Source organism: Stenella coeruleoalba (assembly GCF_951394435.1).
Source record: "Stenella coeruleoalba genome assembly, chromosome: 13".
NCBI classification, from domain to species: Eukaryota; Metazoa; Chordata; class Mammalia; order Artiodactyla; family Delphinidae; genus Stenella; species Stenella coeruleoalba.
The window spans coordinates 84,045,914-84,073,557 of record NC_137159.1 but is presented as its reverse complement, the minus strand read 5'-3'; the positions used below and the strand labels follow the sequence as shown (position 1 = coordinate 84,073,557).

At 51.2% G+C, this 27,644-nt stretch overlaps 1 long non-coding RNA gene across 1 annotated transcript; it reads right to left on the bottom strand.

Moving 5' to 3' along the window:
• Window positions 1-7,814: 7,814 nt before the first annotated feature.
• On the bottom strand, window positions 7,815-18,904 carry LOC307196229. Its single transcript, XR_013831075.1, has 3 exons — window positions 18,711-18,904; window positions 16,565-16,985; window positions 7,815-9,127 (listed from the first exon to the last, which is right to left on the bottom strand). It is a non-coding gene; the product is annotated as an uncharacterized lncRNA (long non-coding RNA).
• Window positions 18,905-27,644: the final 8,740 nt, after the last annotated feature.

Below are 27,644 nucleotides of genomic sequence, written 5' to 3'. Positions count from 1 at the left end.
CGTAAAAGGGAGGCTGTAGCACTGATCTCACAGTGTGATGGAGGGGATCTGAGGACCCGAGGAGAGAGTGCGTATGACGTGTTATGCCTCCAACAAGCTGTATCCATGTCGATTATGAAGATGAGTGGCTAAGCAAGCATCCTGACAAGGAAGTTCACCCCCATGTCCAGACTCATCCCATCTCCCCCAGATCAACAGAGACTCGCACAAAATACAAAATCCGGTAGCTGCCACTGTTGGGTACCGGCTCTGTGCACACAAGACCTCATTTATCCCTCACAGAGACTCTCCTGGGTATCAGTGGGACAACGTTATGGAGAAGGAAGCTAAGAATCTGGAAAGTTCAGGTATTTGCATAAATACCAGGGGCTGGGTTTGAAGAGCGGCTCTAAGAAGTGAAGAGACACAAATGAATGCACACGCAAGACAGAAACGGACTCACAGATATAGAAAACAAACTAGTGGTTACTAGCGGGGAGATGGAAGGGCGAAGGGCAAATTAGGGGTATGGGGGGAGGAAAGGAGTGAAAAGAAGCAGGCAGCGACCCACTCAAGGCAGAAGGAGAGCCTGGTGCTGCCCGGAGACCCCCAGCCCCTGCTTCTCTTCCCCCTGCCCCCTCTGAAGGGGACCAGCTGGGCCCACGCCACCCCTGCCCTGGGCAGACAGGGCGCTGGGGTCCACTCCGAGAGCCTGCCACGTCGCTGCTCCATAAAGAACAGGCTGCACGCAGCTGCTCCAAGCACTGCCTCCCGGCCGACTCTAGGGAACCTGAAAGTGACCATGGGCTCCCAGGAAGCCACTCAGCGCTGTGACCAAGCGGGTCCTCCAGGGCGCCCACAGGGAGGAGGGTACTGCTGTCCTTGCTGACTCTTTCCCATTCCGCAGTTGGCTGGCTTTGGCTTTGAGCTTTCACAGTGCATGTCTATAGCGCCTCCCTGGAAAGAAAGTGTCCTTGTTCTGCTTGGAAGGGACCAGACACCCTCCTTCCTCCCGTGCGGGATCCAGAGCTTCCAGCTCGGGGCTCAACAGACTGGAAAACAGCAAACGCTGTCTCGCAGAGGATGTTTCCAGCTAAGATGATGCTGCGGTTCCTTTCAGAGCCCAGGAGGAATGTTTAGCCTGCCAACAGAAAGGGGTAATAAAGTTTGTCGTCAAATATTGAGAAACTTCAGACCGCACGGGAATCCGTGGCCTTGAACGCTGAACGCCCTTGTGAGGCCTGTGTCACAGAAGCAGTATTTCACTCTAACGTGATGTTTTTACAGGTCATCACAGAGCAGAACGTGGAAGCTGTAAAGACCCAGGGTGATCTGGTCTGACTCCCTGTGTTGCTGAGAAGGAAGTGAAACCCAGCAAGGTGGGGACTCATCCAAGGTCGAGGGGGCCCTGGATGCAGAGCTGAGAGCGGCCAGAGCGTTAGTCAGTGCCTGCTATGGTGGAACTCCAACCCCCTAAAATGTATATGTTGAAGCCCTAGCCTCCAGGATGTCAGAATGTGACTGTATTTGGAGGGAGGGTCTTTAAAGAGGTAATTATGTTATAATGAGTTCATACGGGCAGTCCTAACCCAATATGACTGGTGTCCTTATAAGAGGAGGAGGTTGGGACACAGACATGCACAGATGGGTGCCCACATGAACCACACTGAGAACAGGGCCAGCTACACGCCAAGGAGAGAGGCCTCAGGAGAAACCAGCCCTGCTTGATCGCAGCCTTCTGGCCTCCAGACCTGTGAGAAATAAATTTCTGTTGCTTAAACCACCCAGTCTGTGGGGCTTGGCTACAGCAGCCCTAGCTCACTAACATATACCCCTCTCTGCTTCCCCCAAACACGCAGCATTTAGGGAATGGGAATTTTAAAGTACGTCATTTTTGCACAGTTATTGACATAGATGATATGCTGAGCAAAGTGCTTTTAGTTAGCAGCACCTATTTGGGAGAATCCCTGGGATACTGCTTGTATCGTGCAGATAATGATATAAAGTCATGGGAATGGCTTTCCAGCTATCTCTGCAATCACTTCCCGAGGAAGCCATTCGAAACGTCTCAGGCAGCGCTGACATCCCTGGAGTGACTGGTCAAGGGGAGCGGTGACCACTTTTATGGACAAGATCAAGTTCATTTGTTTAAACAAAGTATAGCAAGAGTCTCACGAATGTTTGTTGCACTTCTTAAGTTACGGAAACGGACCAAGAAGGCAAAAGTAGGGAAACATGGATGGAAGTAGGTGGAGGAGGGAGTTAAAGAAAACTGGAAGGGCTGCCCTGGTGGCGCAGTGGTTGAGAGTCCGCCTGCTGATGCAGGGGACGCAGGTTCGTGCCCCAGTCCGGGAAGATCCCACATGCCGCAGAGCGGCTGGGCCCGTGAGCCATGGCCACTGAGCCTGCACGTTCGGAGCCTGTGCTCCGCAACAGGAGAGGCCACAACAGTGAGAGGCCCGCGTACCGCAAAAAAACCCAAAAAACTGGAAGATGGATCCAACTCACCTGTGCATCTCACCGACCAGTAGTGACCAGCACTCTGTGGGTGAGAGACGGGCATGAAGATGGACACTGTCCAGCACTGTTGGCGACAGACCGTGAAGCATGGAGGCCACACGTGTGGACTTGGAGCCAAGCTGCTTCCCACTCTTGCTGGCTGTGTGAGCTTGGCAGGTTCCTTAACCTCTCTGTGCCTTGGTTTCCCCAGTATGCTTTAAATAGAAATCAGAGTAACGCCTCTCTCACAGGATCCAATGAGTTAAAACATGCAAAGATGTCAGCACAGGGACGGGCACACAGAGGCCCTGGTCACCTCCGGGCTTGCAGATGAAGTCAGACTCTTGGAAAAACAATAGGAAGAAAATGCAATGAGTCCTAATAAAGGGCTTTGGAAGCCCAGAGGAGAGAACTGCTGACTCTGTCACGGTGGGCTGCGAAAAGATGGGTCCGAAGAGGTGCCTCGCAAGCTGGCCAGGGCCCAGATCCCAGGCTATGTTCTGGAAGAGGGAACACCTGCAGGTAAGGCCGGGGCGTTCGTAGATATCGTAAATACCAAATGTCTGGGGAACTGCAGGGAGCTTGTTGCCCCTGGAGAGAAAGCTGTGCTGGGGAGGGTGGTGGGAACTAGGGATGGAGGGGTTGATAGGGGCCAGCCATGAATGACCTCCTGGTTGTTGCTAAAGCAGAGACTGGGCTGCATCCTAAGAGCACAGGAGTCGAGCGCTGCAAGATTTTAAGCAGGAGGTGGTGTGCTCCGTGGACGAGGAAGGGCTGGGTCAGAAAGAAAGGGCCTGCGAGCAGGGAGACTGGCCAGGGCAGCACCCACTCGCCCAGGAGGAAATGACAAGGGTGCAGACCAGAGCAGAGCTGTGAGGGCGGAGAGGCAGGGCAGGGCAAAGGGGGCGGGGCAGGGCAAGGGGGCAGGGCATCCAACCGCTTCCTCTCCCTGGGCAAACGGGGTGCTACGTTCCCCGGCCTCCCTGGCAGTTAGCTTAGGGACCACAGGACTGAGTTCTTGTCAGCGGGATGAAGCAGAAGTGTCGTAAACCGTTTCCAGGCTCCTTGCGGGATCCTCTGGTCTGCTCTTCCCCTTCGGCGGCACCTAGCGTGTTCCCGGGCTCCAGGTGTTTCTGGTGCAGATGGAGCAGGGCGTGATGCCTGAGTGGCTGCCTGGAGGAGAGCTGCCAGGAGACATGTCCAACCCACATCACACTTGTGTGCGCAAGACACAAACGTTTACTGTGTTAGGCCGCTGAAATTTGGGGATAGTTGTCACCAGAGCATAGCCCACCTGACCACATGGGGGAATTAGAGCACTTGTCGTTGGACCAGGCTGGGGAGAGAGGTGAGCCTCGGACGACTCACTTGGGCAAGCAGATGAAGGTGGTGCCGTTAACAATAGCCAGAGATACTGGCCAGTAAGCCGTCACTTTTATCCTAGACATGTGGGTTCGAGGTGCTTGTGACAAAGGAAACAGAGGTGACTAGAAATGCATCAGAGAAGGGCTAGGGCTGCAGCGGTGGATTTGGGAGTATCAGATCCAAGTGGTCGCTGAAGTCTTGGAGAAGGAAAGGAAGTGGCTGGCATTGGGGAGCGGGGGATGCAGAGGGCAAAGAACACTAATAGTTAAACAAGAAGAGGAGTCAGTGAAGGGCCAGTAAGATGCTGCCATTCAAGAAGAGCAAAAGGAGAGTTTGACGAGGATGCCAAGGGAGCAGAGGCTTCGCGAAGAGAGGCATCGACAGGGTGAGATGCTGCAGACAGGGCGAGTCGGATTAACACCAAAAAGAGCACACAGGTCCAGCAAACAGCAGGCCACTGAAACCTCACATCCAACCCAGAGCCAGCCCAGGGGAGCAAGGGGAAGGGCACCAAATCCCTGTGGCCAAGGAATGAGACAGAGGGGACATCTCGCTGGAGAAGCTCAGCCAGAAGGGGAGAGGGAGGCTAAGGGAGATGCAGGGTCCAGAGAGGTGAGTGCTAAACAGGGAGAATGGAAGAAGGACCATCCACTGGGGAAATAGCCGGCAGGAGGCAAGTGAGAGAAGATACAACAGAGAGAGGTGATACTTGATGGAAAGACATTGAACCCAGAGGAGGAAGGAACATGGCAGGAGATGGCGATGGGAGCCAATAACCTCCCCAGGGCAACTTCCTCCAGGGGCCTTTGAAATCCCAAGATGGCAGCCGAGCTGGGATGCTGCCCCCCACCCTGCCTGGGGTGCCAGCCTGCTGGTGCAGAGAAATTGCTCAGCCCTGTCATCCAGGGATGGCTCTGACACCACACAGGACTGGGTTCAGCTAAATGATAACTCTTGTGCGAGGCCCTTGGCCTCGGAGGAAAGCCAAGGGCCTTGGAGGAAGATAACAGGTGGTTACGACAGTCCCAACCCTTGAGGCACCAGAGGTCCAGGAAGTGAGATAAGGCGGGTTCAGAAATAACTCACCAGAGGCAGACAGCAATAAGTGCCCAAGGCAAGGAGCAGATGCTGCGCTGAGGGGGTTCCACAGGGAGATGACTTCCAGCTGGAAGAGATCAGGGAAGAAACACCTGAAGCAGGGTCTTTGGGGTCCAGGCCTAGTCTGTGCTTAGCAGCGTCACTTCCAGGTTCTGGAATAAATGGTTTCTCTCCTTCATCTGGCCTGGGCTTCCTTCTGGTTTAACTGGCGCCCACTGCTGTCACAGTGCTGTTTTAATACCCTTTGTTCCTTGGATGATAACAGAAAAATGAATCTAATATGGTAAAAAGAGCTGACTCCTGGACCTCCATGGGCATCTCCTGGGGTTGCGGGAACAGAGGTGTTCAAGCAGGACCCCAGGAATGGCTGGTATTTACATCGTGTGTGGTTCAGGGTACCTGCGAGTACCACAGCGCCTGCTGCTGTAACAGAATCCCTCCGACAGAATCCCTCCGACTAGGCAGCTTCAACAGCAAACATTTATTTCTCCAAGCTCTAGGGGCTGGAGGAGATTGGGCCACCGGCCTGGTCGGGTTCTGGTGAGACCTCTCTTCCTGGCTTGCAAATGGCCACCTTCTTGCTGTGTCCTCACATGGTGGAGGGAGAGATCATCTCTCTCATGTCTCTTTATAAAGGCACTAAGCCCATACATGGAGGCATCACCCTCACAATCTCATCACCTCCCAAAGGCCCCACCTCCAAATACCATCACCCTGGGGATGACGACTTCAACATGTGAATTTGGGGGAAACACAAACATTCAGCACATAGCACGCCTTTGCAAATTCACTCCTGTTGGTAATGAAAAATCCAAGAGAGAAACTTCACTTCTCAGATCTTCCAAATAATCAACGAATTTGGACCACAAAGGATGTGAATAATTTTTTTTTTTTTTTTTTTTTTTTTTGTGGTATGCGGGCCTCTCACTGTCGTGGCCTCTCCCGTTGAAGAGCACAGGCTCCGGACGCGCAGGCTCAGCGGCCATGGCTCACGGGCCTAGTCGCTCCGCGGCATGTGGGATCTTCCCAGGCCGGGACACGAACCCGTGTCCCCTGCATCGGCAGGCGGACCCTCAACCACTGCGCCACTGGGGAAGCCCGTGAATAATTTTTTAAGGGAGGGGAGTGAATCATCTCAAGTCCAACACATAATGAACTATTTATATAACAAGTAAATTTCAAATAATGAAATGGACACTAACTAAAGTCAGTAACTTATTTTAAAAAGTATTTTTGCATCTCTTAACCTGATTTCTTTTCACACTACCCTTTGCAGTCACAGGTAAGAGAACCAAAACGTGTAACATTTAAGATCAACCTAAGGTCACAGGGTCACTTGTCAAGAGAGGCTTGTTCCGGAACCAGTGTTGTGAGAAAGACGCCGGTCATTCTAGAATAGTTCTGGTCAACTCTGGGGAAAGGGTACAGAGAGAACAAAAAACCCCTGGGCTCTCATTTCTGTGTCGTGTGCACTAGCTTCCATGGGACAGTGACCACTTTAAGGGTTGAATTCTTGAGCCACACACTCAAATAGTCCCGAGGGCCAGGAATGGGCGGGAGGGGAGGCAGGAAAGCCCGCATCACAGACAGCTCACCTTCCACCTTTCAGCATCCGAACCATCAGGATGGTGTGAGATGAGCGCTGGGGCTCAGCATACAGAGCCTCCCTGTGTGGACCTGCCCCAGTGTCCAGGAGGGGCTGGCAGGGCTCCCCAGTAAACCAAACCCCAAAGCAAGTCCCACTTTCTACAGACCAACCTTCCTCACTCAGTCGAGGCCTGGTTTACACTCGGTGTGCTGGCGTCTCCCCTCAACCCCAGACACTGACCTTCTAAACTTAAAAATCCCATTGGCTGCTTTTACCCCTAAGCACAAAGGTCACAAAGATTCGGGGCCAGAGTCCAGGTCCCCGCTCCCTCCACCTCCAGGAGCAGTTTGCACTGGGTTTATTGTTTGCAAGCAGAAGCCTGTGGCTTCGATTCTTTATAATTTAGAGCTGATCAGCAAGGAAAATATATTTTGCAAGGTGCCGTGAGGGTAGACCGTCTTCTCCCCTGGCCACTGCGCAGGCATATGGCCTGTCATCCCACCAGGTAGGAAGTGATTATCAGAGCGACACAAACAGATTTTTTTGTCAAAGACCAGGTGTGATTTTCTCAGGTTCTGTGAGAACACGCACTCACGTTTTCACCAACCCAATCTGTTTTCCAGTAGCCAAGGGGCGGCAGGACCTGGGAAGCCAACCTGGATGTTCGCGAGTCACAAAGGTGCAGCCTCTGGGAACTCCGAGCATCCCTGACCTGACAGGAGGTTGGACCACCGAAGATCCAGGGAGTTGGCCCACGACCCCTGAGTGACAAGGAAAGGTGGGCTGCAGGGAGACAAGCGGGCCTGGGGGCAGGGGTCCCAAGCTCGTCCTATGACCCCAGGCAGCACTTCCACTTCCTCCCCGGCCAGCCCCTCACCTGTGACAGCAGGGACCTCTGCAAAGCCACCTCCTTGCACAGAACCGTATAACAGGGCTCATCGACTGCACAGGACCAGAACTTCTTTTTTTTCTTTTTACCTCACTATGGCTGGTTTAGTTCTAAGATCTCTTTGAAATAAAATTCAAGACTTGGAAGAGATACTAGTGTAAAGATGGCAGGTGGAACACATTCCTTTACTTTTATTACCTCCCTCGTGACCTTGAAAACAAAAACTTTTGGGGTTTTTTTTTTGTACAGTATAGATAATACAGTATAGAGCTGTACTATCCAATATGATAGCCACTAGTCACATGTGCTAAATTTACATTTTTCTTAAATAAGTTCTAAACTTCAGTTTCCAGGTCACACTAGCCACATCTCAAGTGCTCAATAGCTACGTATGGCCAGTAGCTATCATACTGAACAGAGCAGATAAAGAACATTTCCATCACAGCAGAAAATTCTATCGGATGGTGCTGGTATAGACCTGCTAGGAGCAAAAGCCATGGGGAGAGCACAGTGGGAAAATGCTGGGAAGTGCAGGATGGGTGGTGACTGGCTGGGTAGGTGGGATAAAGCTGGATCCTAAACCAGAACTGGGGGATGCAAGAAGCCAGATCACCCTCTTCCTTTGTGGGGACGGAGCAGGAGTGTCAAAGGAAGCCACGTGCCCTAACTCTGAAAAATGGCTAAACCAAGATAATGAACTTCATTGAAAGGATTTGAAAAATGCCATCTCTCTTCTACCTTGACTACTATACCTACTTGGTGACATAAAACGACAATGTATAGCAAAGTACTACACACTGGGGGGCTTAAAATGACAGAAATCTCTTGTGGCACAGTTCTGGAGGCTGGAGGCCTGAAATCAAGGTGTGGGCAGGGCTGGTTTCTCATGAGGGCTCTGAGGGAGAAACCGTCCACGCTTCTCTCCTCGCTCTGGTGAAGGTCCACGATCTTTGCTTCCCTGGCTTGTCGATCACTAGCTCCATCCTCACATGGCCTTTTCCCTGTGTCTCTGTCTTTCCATGGCCTTCTTCTTATGAGGACGCCAACTACATTGGATTAGGGACTCTCTCTACTCCAATGTGACCTCATCAACTAATGACATCTACCAGACCCCATTTCCAAGAAGCTCACAATCTGAGGTACTGGGGGTTATAGGACCCCAACATGTCCGTTTAGGAGGACTTGATTCAACCCGTAACAGCCAGGTTCCAATTGGAGTCCTCAGATGTCCCTGAGTTCTACACCAGAACACGGCATCACAAAAAGAGCCTGGCCCCGTCTCTTCTTTCCCACCCCCGATTCCTCCCGTACCGGAGGGGCCTTGTCATTTCTCCGTCCACACCTCCCACCAACCACTGCCTCTCGGCCACCCCTCGGCCTAGGTGTACACATGCTGGCAGCACTGTCCACTCCAGGAGGATGAGCCCTGGAAAGAGGTCCACGAAGGCCCTAGAAGCAAGGATGGGGTCATTTGGACAGGGAATTTCAAGACTCCATCTCCCTTAAAGTACGTTCTAGAAGGACAGAATGAAGTTCAGGCTCTGGGTAGGCATGTCCTCTTGGTCTTTGTGAAAAGGCACAGCTGGAAGAGGGAACTCGGGACTCTCCAAAGCTCTCATCCCAGGTCTAAGGGCAGCCTTGCCAAGAAGCAGCCAGATTTTCTCAGCAGAATCCATGGAGGGCTCAGGATTTGGTGGTCCCAAATACTTCTGCAATTGAAGGTAAAAGTGGAGTTATAAATGGAATGACTTGAAAGTCTGTTTATGAAGCAGTTTTGTCTTCAAATCCCCTTTCCCACCTCAGCAGAGGACTGAGGGTTTATGCTCTGGAGAGAATAGAATGGAAGGTATCTAGACAGGAGTTTCCAGGCACAGCTGAAGCCTGGGGAACCATACAGAAACAGGGGGCAAATGAAGGTTTGTATACTGAATATTGAGACCCTGTACCCCACCCCCAGCTCTCTTTTCTCACTCGACTTCCAGAATGTCTACCCTGTCACCTCCAGGAAGAAGGTTAAACCATCCTTCCTTGTGAACTTAAACCAGCACAAGAAGAAAGATATAAAGGTCCTAATGTTGATAGTTCCCCAGCAAAACAGCCCAGCCATGTCGGCAATCTCAATCACACATTCAGTGCTGCCAATCAGCTTCTTATGCCCCACTTGTACATATGAGCCAGGAACCAAGGGTGTCAGACATCTGAAGAAAGCCTCTAACATGAGAGATAGAAACCAAAGCACAGAGAAGAGGTGCTACTTGGAGGAAACAGAGATAATGCACAGAGAAGAAAACATCAAAAACAGAGAGAGAAGAAGATATGGCATCCATAAAAAATGAAACTTTTTTATAATATTTATATTTTAGAGGAATATTTAGAGGGAAAAAATCCACGGAAAATTTCAAATGTAATATCAAGAACAGAAATCTCATTTAAAAGATTAGAAGATAAAATAGAGAAATAGAAGAAATAGAGCAAAATTGAAGGTTTAGTTCAACAAGTTCAACATACGATAATAGAATTCAGAGAGAGAAACCAAGGAAAACAGAGGAAAGGAAATGATCAAGATATAGTTTAAGAAAATTTCTGAGAACTAAAAGACATGATTTTCTAGCCTAAAAGACCCATTGAATGCCCAGTAAAATAGATGAAAATAGACACACCCCAAGTTAATCATCATGAAATTTAAGAACATTGAGGACAAACAGAAGGTTCTACAAGCTGTCTGTGTCAGATATTCAAGGTGTCAAGATATTTACCACATACCTCTGGAAGCTACTAGAAGATTTTCTCATCCAAAACAAGAGAGAAAACTGTGAAAACATGCATTGGATGCAACTCAAGAGAAGATCAAATGGTAAATATCAGACTTCTGGTTTCAGCTCCAACATGTAAAGAGCTCTGAAGTCATCATCCACCATCCTTACAACAACAACAACAAGAAAAGCTGGACAAGCTGAAAAACAATGACTTTTCTTGGACTCATTAGGTAACTGATGTTGCAGGGCAAACTGCCACCCATAAATCTGGAGAGGCAGGTACATCCAGAGTCATAGCCAAGATCTTACCTGGAGCAAAATCTGCTGAAGTCATAAACTAGTAGGGACACTTAAAAGGCAATTTTGATGAATTGCTGGAGTCTTTTAGTGTGGACTAGCCTAAAAAAGAAAACTTCTGGAGCTATGGGATTGGGGGGGCTCTCACACTATTTTGGGCTTTACCTCTGGGAACCCCACCAAGTTCTCACAGTGAAGATCCAAGAAAGATCCCCTCATGGCTCTGGCAGGGGGGAGGAAAGGTAATCATGTGAAATATGCCCAGAGCATTCTCCATAACAAATGCCAACTCCTCAAGGGAGAAGAGTTTGCCAAGGCCTATCCCAGCTGAGGGAAGGGCATTCCTCCCAATACAGCACCCCCCAAGTCTTCTTGGATCATGTATCAGGGGAAAGGCAGGGGAACATAGTTAACAGGGATCATAGTTTCAAGGAAATAGATTTGGAACACTGCATCCAAGGAAGTGAGTAGAAGACAGGGAGACAAAACTACATTACTTGTGATGGTCACAGCCTCAAAACGCAGGTCCATTAAAGACTGAGATTTAATCAGAAGATAATAGAACACTTTCCCCTTCCCAGTGCTTTACCATGGCACCAGTAGGTCTCAGTATAATAACTGGAAAAGCTGCAAGACTCAGCCTTTCTCTGAGAAGGAGAGCTTAGGGAAGCCCACAGTCAAGAGGGGAGAGAAACAAGGACATTCAGGGGATTTGAAGCCTCTGGCACACACAGCTACAGCAAATATGAAACACAGCCCAGCTTCTAGTCAGATTTACATAAATCCTCACACGAAAGCCTATTTCCATCAATTCCTTTTACCCAGCACAACATGTCTGGCTTTCAACAAGAAAGTATAAGGCATGCCAAAAGGCAAACAAAACCACAGCCTGAAGAGACAAGCAATCGTCAGAACCAGACTCAGATATAACACAGATGTTGGAATTATCAGACAGGGAATTTTAAATAACTATGATTAATATGTTAAGGATTCTATTGGAAAAAGTAGACAAAATGTAAGAACATATGGGTAATGTAAGTGGAGAGATGGAAACCCTAAGAAAGAATCAAAGTAAATTAAAAACACTATCATGTCAAAAACACTGAAATGAAGAATGCATCTGATGGACTCATTAGTAGCCTGGACATAGCCAAGAAAAGAATCAGTGAGCTTGAAGATAAGTCAAAATAAAATCTTCAAACTGAAAGGCAAAGAGAAAAAAGAATGAAAAAATAGAACAGATATCCAAGAACAGTGGAATGTGTTCAAAAGGTCTAACATATGCATAATTGGAATGCCAGAAGGAGAAGAGAATAGAGCAAAAGAAATATTTGAAGCAAGAATGGCCAAGAACTTTCCAAAGTTAGTGACAGATACCAAATCACAAATCCAGGAAGTTCGGAGAATACCAATCAGGATTAACACCAACAAGTCTATACCTAGGCATATCATATTCAAACTACAGAAAATGAAAGCGGAAAAGAAAATCTTGAATTGCAGTCAGAGGGAAAAACACCTTTTCTACAGGGGAACAAGGATACAAAAATTACAGCATACTCCTCACCTGAAGTCATGCAAGCAAGAAGAGAGTGGAGCAAAATATTTAAAGAAAAATAAAATACCAACTTGGAATTGTATATCCAGAGATATTATCCTTCAAAAGTGAAGGAGAAAACTCTTCAAATTTTCTACAGTAATTATGTACAGTTTTCTGTATGTCAACAAAAGGGAGAACACAAGGAAACTTTTGAAGGTAATGAATATGTCATTACCTGATTGTGGTGATGTTTTCACAGAGGTATCCATATGTTCAAACTCACCATATTGTATACTTAAAATGTGTGTAATATTTTGTATGTCAGTTATAGCTCAATGAAGCTGTTTTCAATAAATAAATAAACAAGGAGAAATAAAAACATTCTCCACCAGACAAAAACAGGGAATTCATCACCAGCAGACCTCTACTGCAAAAAATGGTTCAAAGAAATTCTTCAGAGAGAGAGAAAATGATATAGGTAAGAAATTCAGATCTACTTAAAAGAGAAAAAGTGTTGGGGAAGGAATAAATAAAGGTAAAATAAAATCTTTTGTTTTCCTTACTCTTAATAGATCTAAAAGATAACTGATTAAAGCAGTAATAGTAACAATGTGTTGAGTGATTATAACACGTAAATAAAGAAAATGAATGCCAACAATATTTAAGGGATAAGTGGGAGGGATTAGAAACTGTCAGTTAAAAGTTACCTGAGTGAATTTTAAAGTGATACAGTGTTATTTGAAGGTGAACATAGAATAGTTTAAAATGTGTATTTTAAACTTTAAGGCAACTACTATTGAAAAATTTTTTAAAGTATCACCGATACTTGGAGGAGATACAATGAAATCATATAAAATGTTCAATTAAAATCAGAGAAAACAGAAGAGATGGGGAAAAAAGAAGCAAAGAAAAAATGAATGTAACAATAGTAAGCAGAAATATGGTCAATATTAATCCAACTATATCAATAATCACTTAAAACATGAATGATTTAAATACACCAATTAAAAGACAGAGTTTATCAGAGGGGATAAAAAACTAGACCCAACTAACTATATGTTGGATACAAGAAACCCACTTTAAATGTACAGACACAGATGGATTAAAAGTAAAGGGATGGAAAAAGATATATCATGCTAACACTAATCAAAAGAAAGCTGGAGTAGTTACATAATTTCAGACGAAACAGACTTCAAAATATGAAAGATTATCAGGGATAAAGAGGGGACTTACATAATGACAAAGGGGTCAATTCTCCAAGAAGACATAAAAGTCCCTAACACATAGGTACCTAATAACAGAGCATCAAAATACAAGAGGCAAAAACTGATAGAACTTCAAAAAGTACACACATTAGCTATTATAGTTGAAAGCTCCAACACCCCTGTATCAGTAGTTGGTAGATACCACATGCAGAAAATCAGTAAAGATAGAGATGACCTGAATAGTCAATGTGGTCTACTTGACATTTACAGAATACTCTGTCCTACAACACAATACACTTTCTTCTCAAAGAGCATAACTCGATTTACATAAAGATGAAAAATAGCAAAACTAATCTGTTGTTAGACATCAGGATAATGGTTACCTCTGGGGAGAAGGATAAGAGTGGTAACTGGGAGGCAAATACGAGACAGTTTTGGGATACTAGCGAGGTTCTGTTTCTTGACAAGTGCATGTGTACATTATGATAATTCATCAAGACAGGCACGCATGCTTTGTGCACTTCCTTGTATGCATATTATGCTTCAAGTAAGTGAATTTTTTAAAAGGCAGAAAGACAAAGGGATGCCCCAAGATGACGGAGTTACCTGTAGGACAGTCAGTACAGACGCCCAAAGGGCTGCCAGTGCAGCTTGGAGCAGCTCAAGAGATGCCAGAGTAGGTCATTTCAGGAGGATGACATTGACCTGCTCCAAAACATCCAGGATCTCAAGGAGAAGAGGAAAGCATCGCAAGGGCAGGAGAGGTGGAGATGGAGCCATACGTCCACAGACTCCTCAAAAGTACAGAGGTTCCCAAAGACCCTTCTTCTCTCACAGAGGGAAATGGGAGGGGGGACAGATGAATGATTTGACAACTTTGATCAAGCCTCATGGGCTTAGGCAGAAATAAGCCGAGCCCCCGAATGGAGTCTAAAGAAATAGAAATGCTATTTTCTTGCTCAACATGCTTCCTTTCGTGTGGACGCATTGCATATTGTCACGTGACTTCGTGATGCTTGTTTCATGAGCGAAAACAATGACCCTATTCAAATTTCTCAAATTCCTTGAGACGGGTGTTAATTCCAAATTTATCAATAGTTTCGGTACAGGGCTAAATCCTAGCTCGCTTGCTTTATCTTTGCATTTCTTCCCTCCTGGATCTAATAAATGGCTTATTTTCAATTTCCCTAATTTTTCATTATAGCAGGTAGAGGCCAAGAGAGCAGAGATAAATGAAGTTATTAAATGGTCTCTCCACACCCTTTCTTGATCCCAACGTTTATTCATTCACTCCTCTTCTTATGCAGGAAAGGACAAATGAGTGAAGAAATTGATGATTTCATCAGAGCTACCAACACGTAACAATGCTAAATGCCTTCACCTCCTTCCTTCGCTTTCCCACTGCCAGCTGTTGATGCCAAAGAGCGGCAGAATCATCTAGATGCAGACATCAAAGGGACAGAAGAGAACGCAGCAACGAGATCAATCAACCGTGGAAAATCAGGAGGGTTTTTTCTTTTTCTGGTAACGTTTTTATAATTAACCTACAAACCTAAATTCTGTGCAAAAGAACCCAGTGCCAAATCCCAACGTAGTAATAAAATTCCTGCTTCTTAGTTTCACATTTCAGGCATGCCTGGATATTAACTCCGCACTTCCTCTTCTCCTATGCTAATAAGGAGTGAAAGAAGCCCTCCGTCTTCAACCTGTGGCCTTAAATTTAATCCCAGGTCTCTAGGGGGCCTTACTGCTTTTCTAGTCTGGCCTCCTCATTACACGGATAAAACCCGAGGCCCAGGGAGACAGCATTCTGCCCAAGGTCACACAAGGTCAGAGGCACCGCTGGGACCAGAAATTGACCCTGTCCCACCGCTGGGACCAGAAATTGACCCTGTCCCTGCCTTTACCTGCGTGGCTCCCAGGAGGGGATACCCCAGTCCCAAAGGTGCCGGTTCCCTCCTACAGCCTGGAGTCCCTGCCCTGACACCCAGAGCTGCTGCCAGCCCCGTGATAACTGCCCCAAACTTCTCCCCCTCCTCAAAGCTAGGCGCTGCCGCCTCCCTCCCTGTCAGCGTTTCAGAAGCAACCAGCAGAGAGGAACTCTCCCCACTTGCAGCCAGGCCCACCTCTGCCCTGTCTTGTCCCTCCTTCCCCCCAAGGCCAATCTCTAGCTGGGCTCTTGCTTGACCCCTTCCAGCTTCCCCAGGTCCCTGTCACGTGGATGAGCTGTGTCTCTCTCCTCTCTCTCTCTCTCCACCAGGTTCTTTTTTTATTTTTCTTTTTTAATTTTTATTTTGTATTGAAGTATAGTTGATTAACAATGTTGTGCTAGTTTCAGGTGTACAGCAAAGCGATTCAGATATACATATTCCACCAGCTTCTTGCAATCGATTTTCAAAGCTGGTGGCTCTCGTCTTAGAGAACAGCACAATGCCCAGGTCTTGGGCTCTCTGCCTTTCTGGCTGGTCCCCTGTGCTCTCTCCTCCCCACACCGATCCTCATGTGATCACGGGAAGGGGAGCGGCTGGTCCAGGTGACAAGGGTTCAGGCCGACCATACGTGGTCAGTTCATGTGAGTCCCCCAGTCCCAGGGAGAGGAGCTCAAACTGGTGACCTCAGCTCCACTGAGTAGTAGCCCAGAATCCTGGCTGCAATGGGCACCCAGATGACATGGTAAGGATGTTCTCCCAGAGCTGGCTGCTCTGTCTGCCACAGGTCGCTGGGGAGTGCCCTCCACCTTCCCGGGACCTGAGGGGCAGGGGCCTGACAGGCCACATGGCTGAACATCAGAGCCCCCGGCCAGCCCAGGCACCAGGACGGCACCCAGGCCTCGGACCCACAGTCCTAAATGCAAAGTTGCAAACTGACTGCCCATGAAAAGCCAGGTGTGACCCGTGGACCCAGGTCTATGCTGACCAACGCGACCCTCCAGCCCCGTGTCCTGGCCACGGAGGGCTGCCCCAGCAGGGCTATGCTCAGCGGGCCACCCTGCAATCCGGTCAGCCTCTGAGAACCCAGCAAGCAGCCCTGTCTGCAGGACCGGCGTGGGGAGAAACCAGTGAAAACTGGCCCAGGCCTAAGCCTTCAGTCTGGACACGAAGCTGCCACTCTGAACGGCTGGTGGGCTGAGGCCAGATGTGCACATCTGCCCAGGGGCTGGGCGCTGGGTGTCGTGCACACAGGCCTCGACGGCTCCCGGGCTCAGCTGCTCCCCGCCCCTCCCTCTCCCTCACTGTACCTCACAGACGTCATTAGATAGTAGGGATCAGGGCTACCGTGCAGCCCAGTGACACACAGTGCCTCCCGGGGAAGCAGCTCCCCGAGAATTCCGGGAGGGGAGGCGAGCTTGACCTGGGGGCAGCGGAGCAGGCGGGAACAGAGCTCCAGGAGACTGGGCAGCAACCCCGATTCGGAGCCACAAGTCCTTGGGAGACTTACGTAACTGCCCGATGTCCGTGTCCTCTTCTCTAAAATGGGGTGACGCTGGTGCCACCCTCGTGGCCGTACAGAAGAGGCACATCACGCGCAGGGCAGAGGGGCTTTTCCCTCTCCTGTTGGTAAGTTGGCCAGCTTTTCATTGCTCCAGACAAACAGAATGGACTGATTTCATGCCCTTTTGACAGCTCTATTGTATTTCCAAAAGTCACACATCACTCCTTCCCTGTGGGACATGGTGGGGAGGAAAAGGCCTTCACCCCCGCAGCCATGCCCACAAGGAGGCCGTCAAGCCCCTCCTTCTTCACAGATCAGATACTGGTTAAGGATCTTCATTCTAGAGGAGGGAAGTAGATAGTAAATGATAAGCTTAATACACAGAGAAGGGCTATGTTGGGTTAAAGGTCGCACATATTTGGGGGGAAAAGAGTGAGGAAGGGGGCCTGGGAGGCGGGGGAGGGGGACAGCTGTTGCATGAATTAAGTGGGTCTACGTGGCCCTCTCTGGGAGAAGAGGTCAGCAAAGGCTCGGTTCAGTCAAGGGGCGATCTGGGGAGCACCCCTTCCAGACACAGGGAATGGCTGGAACAGAGCTCGGAGGCGGACGCGTGCCCAGCGTGCTTGCAGATGCCTTCTCCAGCCACATGCCCGTCTACCCCTTGACCCCAGGTCGGGATCCTGGGCATCTGTGGGCAACGGGGATGGGAGCCAGGCCTTGGCCCTGGTGGTCCGAGGCTGGCCGGTCTAGTAGCGGAGACCCCGTCTCCCTGACCCGCCCAGGTTTCCCCGTATCACCCCCTCCAGCTGGAGACTCTGTTACTACAGGAAGAACCCTCAGAGCAAATTGCCCTTCGGGACACCCACCTCTGCTGTCTCCCACCCTGAGCTTACACCCTGATCAGCCAGACTGCACTTTCTCATCAGGCCGTAACAGGGTCTCCCCCCGCTCGCCTCCCTGGGTCCAGCAGTGGGTCCTGCTGTAGGGGTCCAGGCCCACGCCCCAAATCTCCTGGGATGCAGCTAACCGCAGGCTGCCAGCACTCCCCAGTCACCACGCACAGCCACCAGGAGCGGCGGGTGGGACCGGAGGCGGCCTTGGAGAGGGAGGGCTTCCTGGATGGTGAGTAGACAGTGGATGGATGGCGGGTTAGTGAGGAAGGACGGATGAAGGAGTTGAGGGGGCCACAGAGGAGCTGCCTCTAGGAGAGAAAACAGTCCGATGCTGCCCCAGAAAGGATTCTAAAGAGAGATGCTCTCTCACCCCTGAAGTGCTCTTTCTATCACCCGCCCCCCACACTAGTGCAGCCCCCTCGGTTTCTGGCCCTCGCCCCCAGACTCACAGCCAAAGAGACCTCCACCTCCCTGCATCATCAGGCTTGGAAACCTAGATGCTTGGAGAACACCCCCCAGGTGCCTCAGAGCCCCGTGGGGCGAGCAGGGGGCAACAGAATTACTTCTTCAGATGAAAACCCAGGGCGAGCTCCAGCAGACAAACCGGCAAAGTGAAGCTCGTCTGATCGAAGTGAAAAAAGGAACATGCTGCTGGGCACTCAGCCCTCACCCACCCCCGACACCTCTGTGCCTCAGCTGTGTCGACGAGGGGTGTGTGTGTGTGTGCGTGTGTCAGTGTAGGAGAGACACCGAGAGAGAAATGCGGAGAGAGATTCTGATTAATATATAATTTACCTCTACAGCTAAATACACAGGCCATAGTCATGACCATCTCACCAAGTGGCCATAAAACTGCAAGGTAAATAGGAAATCCCTAAATGACAGGGGTTTTTCTGAGTAGGGAGTGGTGTGATAGAGTGCTATCGGAACCAGGTCAAGCTTGCGGTGACCTGGGTGTAGTAGACAAACAGACAAGGCCCTGTTTCTCCCCATCGACGGCCCCATGATACCCTCTGCAAGGCTGAGAGCCCGGCTGCGAGCCAGGGTCGAGGACAGGTCCCCACGGCTCCTCCTGGGAAGCGGGCTCCCCACCCTCGTGAGAGCAGCCGGGACAAGGGGGCACACTTGGCAAGGATGGGGTCCGGTGCTACCCCCAACACATACACACTCACTTTTCGATGCCGGCCTTCCAAACGACGTGCTCAGAGACCACCTTTCCCCCACGAGACAGGATGACCCAGTTCCTCCATCTTCCTGCCCCTATCCCGGGACCCCCAACTCCAGGCCTGCGTGCCTCAGCTCCCTGGGAAAACTGGTCTCTACAACTGAACAGCCATAGAAAACACTTTTTTTTTCTTTTCCTTTTTTTCCAAAAAAGGAAAGGCCTCAGACTTAGGATCCTGTGGCTGGCGGTGCTCCAAGCAGATCGGCCCCAAGGGGCCTTCTCCCGCCCATCAGCCTGGGAGGAGGGTCTCACTCAGGGAAAACACTGCTGCTCCTTTCTCCTGGCCTCGCTGCTCCTTTCTGCTGGCCTCGCTGCTGCCCGAGTGGCCAGGAGCAACCAGGGGCCGTCAAACGTCGGGGGGGAGCCCACGGAGGTGCAGCAGAGGGACGGCCCACGGAGAGCACAGGGCTGCCCCTAGACAGGACAAGTATGGAAGCAGGAGGGAGGAGAGTGACAGCTTTAAAGACAGCGGGAGCACGGTAGGAAGTGACATCCCTTTTAAGCACCTACAATGCCAGGCCCTATGTCAGATGCCTAGCACCTTCACCAGAGTCTTCCAAAGTAAGACTCCTCGTATCTATCTGATGGATGAAGGAACTGAGACTCAGAGAGGTTAAGACACTCGCCCACAGTCACACAGCTAGCAAGTGTCAAACCTGAGAATGAACCTGTCGAGAGAGAATCAGAGGACCAGCTAGGTGGGGGGTGGCAAGGCAGGGGGCAACCGGGGCCTGTAGTTTGGGGCACTGGTGTCCTGCTGTGTACCGAGTAGGACGGAGAAGCACAGACTTCCCTTTGAGGACGTCTGAGGTCACCCAGCAGGCCAGAGCCCAAGGTCCAAGAGCCACAGGGCTGTCACTCAGCCTGGCCACAGCGGCCGCTCGCTCTGCTAACACACTGTATCCAGCAAAGCACTGACACAGCCCAGTTCTCCTGGTTTCCTTCTGTGACCATGAGCTCACTGAGCATTCTCGTTCATTCGTGCTTGCGGAGCTGCGTTTCTCCCCACCACTCCCTCCCCCACACGCACAGGGCACACGGACACCAGGGCCCATCAGCCTCCGAGGGAGGGGCAGGAGAGCCTGGGGCGCAGGGCCTGGCCGCCCCAGCAGGTGCTCGGCCATCGGGAACGGGGGCCACCACGGACCTGCCCAAGTCCACGAACAGGAAGAACCCCTCGGAATCACCCCTAAGACCCCCTGACCCGGGTTCTCAGAGCGGGCGCTCTTGTGGTGGAGGGAGTTTCGGAGGAGTTTAGATCTGGGTCACTGTTTCTCTGGAGAAGCAGCCGGGAGTGCTCTGCTGCGGGGCTCTCTCCATCAGAGCAGCCTCGCACCCCGACCCCGCAAGACCGACCTGCGCTTCGCGAGCCCCAGCTCGTGTCCCCCGCTGCGGGTGGTTAGGGTCACCTACCCGGTGGGAATTCGGGGACGGCACCAACCCAGGCCCTTGGTACCCACCCACGAGGAGCAGGGTGAGGCCCGGCAGCCTCAGGCACACACCAGCCTCGGGAGCCCAGGAGGCGGGGGTGGCAGCCAGCGCCCACGCTGTGCACCATGATTTCACCTTCCACAGAGCTGCCATCCCCCGGAGGTGACACCTGGGGTACGACGGTCATGCCCTTAGGGATGAGGGTTTTCATTTGATTTGAGAGAAAGGACTTTTCTCAATTCAATTTTTTAAAGGAATTTTACAGAAAGGCCACATAACCACGCACTGTCTCAGTAATACGCTCCGTGCCCTTAAGACGGGCCCAATTAGTGAACACGCCCCTTACGAGGTTAAGAAGCATTGCCTGTCACCTCCGAACATCCTGAAATCAGCACAGCTCTCACTTCTACTTGACAAGTCAGTGTAGCAAACTTTAAAATGAAAAATGTGTCAACTTCCAGCTCCCTGCTGCTGCCTCTGCCCCTGCCCCCGGCCGACTGCCAGTAGCCTCGATGCCACCTGCGTCCGGCTCTCGCTCTGGCAAAAATTGGGAGGTGCCAGGACAGCACATCCGTCCAACCTCAAAGCTGGTGCCTGGGCAGGAGCCATCTGGTAAATGCTAACAGAAGGAGAGCCTGCCCTGGCCTGGGGGGAGCCGCTCACGCCTGTGGCCTCCCGGCCGCCCTGCGGAGAGGTGACAACGCGGAGGGGACCGCCTGGGCCTGGATTTCGTCCCTCCCAACACACTGTGTGACTCTTGGCCAACGACGCAATCCTTCTGGCCCTCAGTCTCCTCATGTCTGAATTGAGGGTCATGATAGAAGCCACCAGATCAAATTCTTGTGAGGATTAAGTGAAACAGTACACGTGCCCCAGCCGAGCACAGACCTTAGCTTTGGTTACAACAAAAGGGCATCGTGTTCACCAAATCACTGTTGAGGGTTGAATTAATTAATAGAAAATTTAATGGGGAAGAATAACCCCACTTATCATAAAATTCCGGTTTTATTTATTTTACCTTAATGATCATTTTATGGAAATACAAAGGCAGGGGATATTCACTGAGTAAAACATAGTAAGTGTCTGCACATTATACACTATACTTGATTTCAAATTTATTTTAAGGGGCACCGGACTCTCCTTATTATGTATTAATAGTCTTAAGGGAGGGATATACTCCCCTTTAAGGATTCAGGGAACGAGATTTTTACCCATAAAATCACAGAATAAATGCCAATGAATAGGCTACCGCAGTGGGTTTCATTGATTTCTCAACTAAAGAGTCTCAAAAGTTTATTTTCCAAAAACGTTTATTTTTAAAAGTTCCTATTCTGGCCGTGCCTGAGTATGATTGCCTTTCTCCAAAATAACTTATTCATTGTTCTAGCACCTGTGGGCGCCCGGGCCCCGCTGTACAGGGCGTGGAATTAGGTCTCCAGGAAAACAGTTTAAAACACTCACACTCTTGGAACAGAGAAGACTCGAGAGTAGTTTTTAAAATTAGATCCTTAGCTTGGAAGCAAGAGTCAAAGGCTTTCTTCCAAGGTGGCCTTTGTCCCTCCGTGGCCACTGCGCTGCTTGACATCTGCCGCCCCCCATTCCCACTAACTCCCTGTGATTGTTTCCTGGGTCTCCCATCCTATCAGCTCATTGTACTCATGTTTTCCACTGCACACAACACGCCCTTCACAAGACCCCGGGGCTCTTTCTAAACCCAGTTAATCCTCCAAGATAGGCAGACCCTGCGGGAATGAGGAGTTAACGCAGGAATCTCCGAGGCTTCAGGAGCCAAGGTCACGCTTCACTCACTCAAGTGCACGGGGCCCACGGGCTCCATGTCTGTGGACCCGACCTCATGAGCACGCGGCTTCCAGGTCTGCTGAGTCGGTGAGAACTCACATCAGCTCCGCTCACGGCCCAGCAGCCGAAGGGGCCCAGATCCCTCGGGGGGCTGGGAAGACTCCAAGGGCCCAGGAAGAGGAGGAATCGGGGTCACACCACCCCGGTCCTGCCTCTGGATCCCCGGCTTCCGAGCTTCCATCGTCTGCCGGGTCCCCGGTCCTGTCTCACCCTCTGCAGACCTGGCCTCCCCTCTCAGTGCGGGCCAATGCCCCATGACCCCCAATGCCCTCCCAATGCCCTGTGACCACGGCCCAAGCGTGGCCCTGTTTGGGGATCTTCTCTGCACACACCTGTCCCTGGCTGAACTGAAAGCCCATGGGGGCCGGGACAGGGCCTCCTTCCTCCAGCCCTGATGCTCTCCTCCTAGGAGGAGCAGCTGAACAGACAAGAGAAGGGTGTCCTGCTGCGGCTGCGCCCGGGAGCCTCTGCGGAAACGCTATGAGGTCAGCTACAAGGAGAGGTGTGGGGAAGCTTCGTTCTCTGAGCGTGGCGCTGACGGGGTGCTGCCAGGCTGGGGCGGAGGCAAGAGGCTCCGGGACCTGCCAGCTCCACCCTGGACATGTGCACACTGAGAGCTGTCCCCTCTGTTCCCAGGTCATGAGAAAAAGCGTCACTTGGTTTCTTCGCTTTCTGTTGCCACAAATAGAAATTACCTAACAAATTACCACAAACGCGGCAGCTCAAAACAGCACAAGTTTATTATCTTACACTTCTGGAGGCCAGAAGTCCAAAATGGGTTTCACTGGGCTAAGGTCAAGGTGTTGGCTGTGTCCCTTCCGGGGCCTCTCGGGGGCAGCCTGCTTCCTTGTCTCCTCCAGCCTCTGGAGCCCGCGCTCCTTGCCTTATGCCACCCAAAATGGGTTTCACTGGGCTAAGGTCAAGGTGTTGGCTGTGTCCCTTCCGGGGCCTCTCGGGGGCAGCCTGCTTCCTTGTCTCCTCCAGCCTCTGGAGCCCGCGCTCCTTGCCTTATGCCACCTCGACCTTCAAAGCCGGCACTGGCCCGCTGGGTGTTTCCCACACAGCATCACTGGGACATTGACTTCTCCACCTCCCTCTTCCGCACTAAGGGCCCCCTGGAGATTACTTGGGGCCTATTTGGATAATCCAGGATAATCTCCCCACCTCCATCCCCTTGACTTAACCCTACCTGCAAGGTCCCTTTGCTATTCACAGGTTCTGGGGCTGAGGATGTGCGTATCCTTGGGGGGTGGAGTGCATTATTCTGCCCTCACAGGCAAAGGAGGGAGCCTCCCCAGGACACGCTGTGAGTACGCAGACACCTCCGCTCCGGGCCAGCGTCTGGGAGGCACTAGACAGCCTCTGGAGCCGTACCTGTGTACAGTCTTTGTAATCAAAGGCGTGTAAGGCTGGGGAAGGACCATCCCAGGGACCGGTGGTCCCCCTGTGAGCGGGCAGAAGAGAGGGGGTGTGCCGTCTTCCGTAGGAAGTCTCCTCCAAGAGGCGGCATTTCTCCTGCTTTGGAAAGAGCTGGAAGGGCTGGGTCTGGGGAGTGGCTGTGGCCCCCCAGAAGGGAGAGGAGCCCAGGGGCTCTGAGCAGCTCTGGCCAAGGGAGTCCTCGGGCAGCGAGGCCATCCTGGGGACCCCCTGGGGGGCTCTGAGCAGGGGTGAGGCCTGCCGTGTGAAGTGCAGAGGTCTGGGGAGCTCCGGAAGCGCTCCAAGACGCAGGCACCATTGTCTAGGTGAGAGTGGGGCAGGCTCCCTCCATAGACCCCGGAGAGTGGGTGGTGGGGCATCGTGGGGCAAGAGGCAGAACTGCCCAGCCAGGGAAGCCAGACGGCTGGACCGCCGGTATGCCCTGGCAGGAATCATGGGGCCGGAGGGCGGTGACTGGCAGCCTAGAGCAAAGGAAGCTCGCTGGGCAGGCACAGGGGGGGCAGCAATGTCCAGTGCCCCAAGGGAGTGACTTTTTGCCCAAAGCGCAGCTCCTTTGAACACAAAGACATTTTTTTGTCCCTTCAGATCTCCAGAAATCACAAACCCTGCAATCTTAGGACTGGACAGCACCTTAAAATGTCACCTGGGCAGCCACACCCGCCAGAGGAAGGTAGAGGAAGGTACTGTCAACCCCTCTGCAGAAGCCCTGAGGTCATCTAGGGTCACCGGGCAGGTATTGGTGGTGTAGGGTCCTCAGCCCTGCTCCGGCGTCTCCCCCCACAAGCACCTGAAACGGGGCAGAGCCAGAGGCGGGATCTGGGCTCCGCTTTCCCGTTGGCCTCAGGCTCCCCCCCCGCCACCGTCCCGCAGCTTCAGGAGCCTGGGGGAGGCAGTGCTGCCGTGGGGGCTCGGGCTGGGGGGCCTGGGAGCCAACAGGCCTGCCCCCTCATTCCTGGCTCGGCCACCCTTGCCATCTACGGAGGCTCCGCCAACTGCTGAACCTCTCTGAGCCTCAGTTTCCCCCAGAAAAGAGGGGCTCATAGCCCCGGCCCCCCGGAGGAGTGCAGGATCCCCTGAGCCCGCATCAGACCCTGGCTCTCCCGCCCCGCCCTTTCTCCAGCTCCTACCAAATTCAAGTCAAGCCGAATTGGTCTTCTCAATCAGCCTCACTAACTTCCGGTCCTGGCAGTTTCCGAAACTAAAACGCCTTGCTGTTTGGGGCCCCACGGGCTGAGCTTCCTGGGGTGTCCCCACGTGGGCCACATGCCGACAGGGCGGGAGAGCAACGGGGTCAGCCCCAAGGACCCTGGGCCAGCCCAGCCCATTGTAGTGGCGCCAGCGGTTTAATCGTTAACTCTTTATCCGGTGCAGTCAGTCGGCCTCCCACGCACATTCATGATCTACTCAGCCTCATCTCGCCAGCGCAGCTCGGCCGCCCACATGACAAGAGGACCAGCGTGCTTGGGTTCTGAGTCACTCGCCAGCACCGCACTCAATGCCTTTCCAGGGTTAGTTATCGTCAGGAGTCACGTACGCTGTACATGTCAGCATCTCCGGTCCAGCTTCACTTCCTCAGCGTCCCTTGGGCTGCCCTCTCCGCTCTCCCGTCTCCAGCGCTGAGCGCCCTCAGCCAGAGTCAGCTCGTCCTCCTCGGGCGCCCGGACCCCTCCCTCCACGCACGTCCCCCGCAGCCAGGCCACCTTCACAGTCCCTTCCTGCCCGCTTTCTCTCCCGCTCTCAAGCACCCACATGTCCTTAGGGAACTCTCCATTTTCCTCCTTCTGGGAACACTCCTGGTGTAACAGGGAAAAGCCATCTCTTTCACTTCCGCCCATCCCTCAATGACGCGCAAATATCTTAAACATTCTCATCCCGCTCTTACCGTTTTGCCTGCTACCACGCCTTCAAAGTTCCCCATCATGGACGGCACCAAATCCCAATGCCTCCTTCTGGTCTTAAGACCTTTTAGCATTTGGTTCCAGCATCTGGGTCCACCCAGTCCCTCCCCAGGGCCAGCCCTCTGGGGTTCGCTGTCTGCCCTCGGTCGCATTGCCCTCTTCTTGTCTCCACCCGGTGAAATTCCACTCCTCTTTCCTTCAAGGCCCTCTTAGCTCCATGTCCTTCTCTAGTACTGGAGAGTGAGCCACCTTAGGAGCCAGATGCAGGCAGCATCAGAGAACCTAATTCAGGTTCAAGTACACAGTGGAAGCAAGGTGAGTACTTGGTGCATTCATTTCCTGTGGCTGCCATGACAAATTACTACAAACTGGGTGGCTGAAGACAACAGAAAGTCACTCTCTCTCAGCTCTAAAGGCTAGAAGTCCAAAATCAAGGTGTCAGGCGGGCCAGACTCCCTCTGACGGTTCCAGGGCAGAACACTTTCTTGCCTCTCTTAGCTCCTGGTGGTGCCAGCAACCCTTGGTGGTCCTTGGATTGCAGATGTACCACTCCAGTTCTGCCCTCCATCTCCACGTGGCGTCTCCCTGTGTCCTCTCTGTGCATGTGTCCAAATGCCCCTCTTCTTATAAGGGCCCCAGTCATCGGCCTAGCCCACCCACAGGACCTCATCTTAATTTGATTACATCTGCAGAAACCTCATGTCCAAATAAAGCCACATTCACAGGTGGCAGGGGTTAGGATGTGAACCTTTCTGGAGGACACAGTTCTCCACCCCAACGCTAGTCACATATCTGCCTGAGCCTCAGTTTTCTTATCTTCAAGATAACACCCTCTCCCTCAGGGTAGTTATGAGGATGTGATGAAATAACGCAGGTGGAAACTGGCCACTTCCTGGCACACATTTCTCAACCCTTCTCTGTCAAGACCCACAAGACATTCTTGCAGGTATAACTTCGGGCCCACCTACTGCTACTTCTCCTTTCCTCTTCTTCCTCTCCTGAAAAAATATCAGAGTGAGAGTAACGATACTAGAGTCCAAACCTGGAATCTGTGTTACTTTTATTTTTTTTTTCTTTTTAATTAAGGAATCCCTGGCAAACTTTGCCACTTTATAACGAAGATCGATTTTGGAAACATCAATAGTTCTTAAAACAATTAAGAACCATCAGTTTAGATACAGCACAGAGTTCCTTAGCCAGCATCTGTCCCCTCACCCTTCCCTACAGCCCAGGGCAGCTGCAGCTTCCTTGAGAGATTAGGTCTGTCTGGGGTCTGGCTGTCCAGCCCAGATCCCAACTCACTATTAGCTAGCTGCACACCGTGGACAAGTCCTTCCAGCAATCTGAACCTCCTCCGTTTCTCATCCATGAAATACCAGCACCCACCTCATGGGGTTGTTGTGAAGATGGGTGGAATATTCTCGTGACACAGCACGCACCTGGCAGATCCTGAGAGCTCGGTACCTGTGAATTGCCATAGTTACTGTGCAAACGCGTCTCCTAGGGGAGGAGAGACTCCAACAGGAATCCAGAGATCAAGGCCAGAGGTATTCTCTTCCGAGCCTGAGGCCTTGCTAAATTCAACAAGAAGCTGTCTGCTGAGGCTTATCAGAATCCTCCCTCCCTGGCCCCCGTCAGCCACTTCAGTTCCACTCCCTACATGTAGAGCTGGAGATCAGGGGCTCCTGCAGGAAGAATGACACAGAAGACCCTGAGGGGCGCACAGAGCTGACATCCAGTTAAACAGAGAGACTGTTTCCCGGCTGGCCCCCACCCCTCCCAGACCTCTCTCCCCATCTCGGGGGGTGTGTAGAACTATCCCAGCAGTGACCCCAGCCTAGAATTTCTAGTCAGGCCACTGACAGCAAACATATTTCTAACTCCAGTGAACTGAAACTAATTTTGTTCTAAACTAAACATAGAGTTGGCATATGATCCAGCAGTTTCAGTCCTAGGCATATATCTGGCCAAAACTATAATTCAAAAAGATACATGCACCTCAGTGTTCACAGCAGCACTACTCATAATAGCCAAGACACGGAAACAACTTAAATGGAATACTACTCAGCCATAAAAAAAGAACGCAATAAGGCCATTTGCAGCAACATGGATGGACCTAGAGATTATCATACTAAGTGAAATAAATTAGAAAGAGAAAGACAAATACCATATGGTATCACTTATATGTGGAATCCAAAATATGGCACAAATGAACCTATCTACAAAACAGAAACAATCACAGACATAGAAAACAG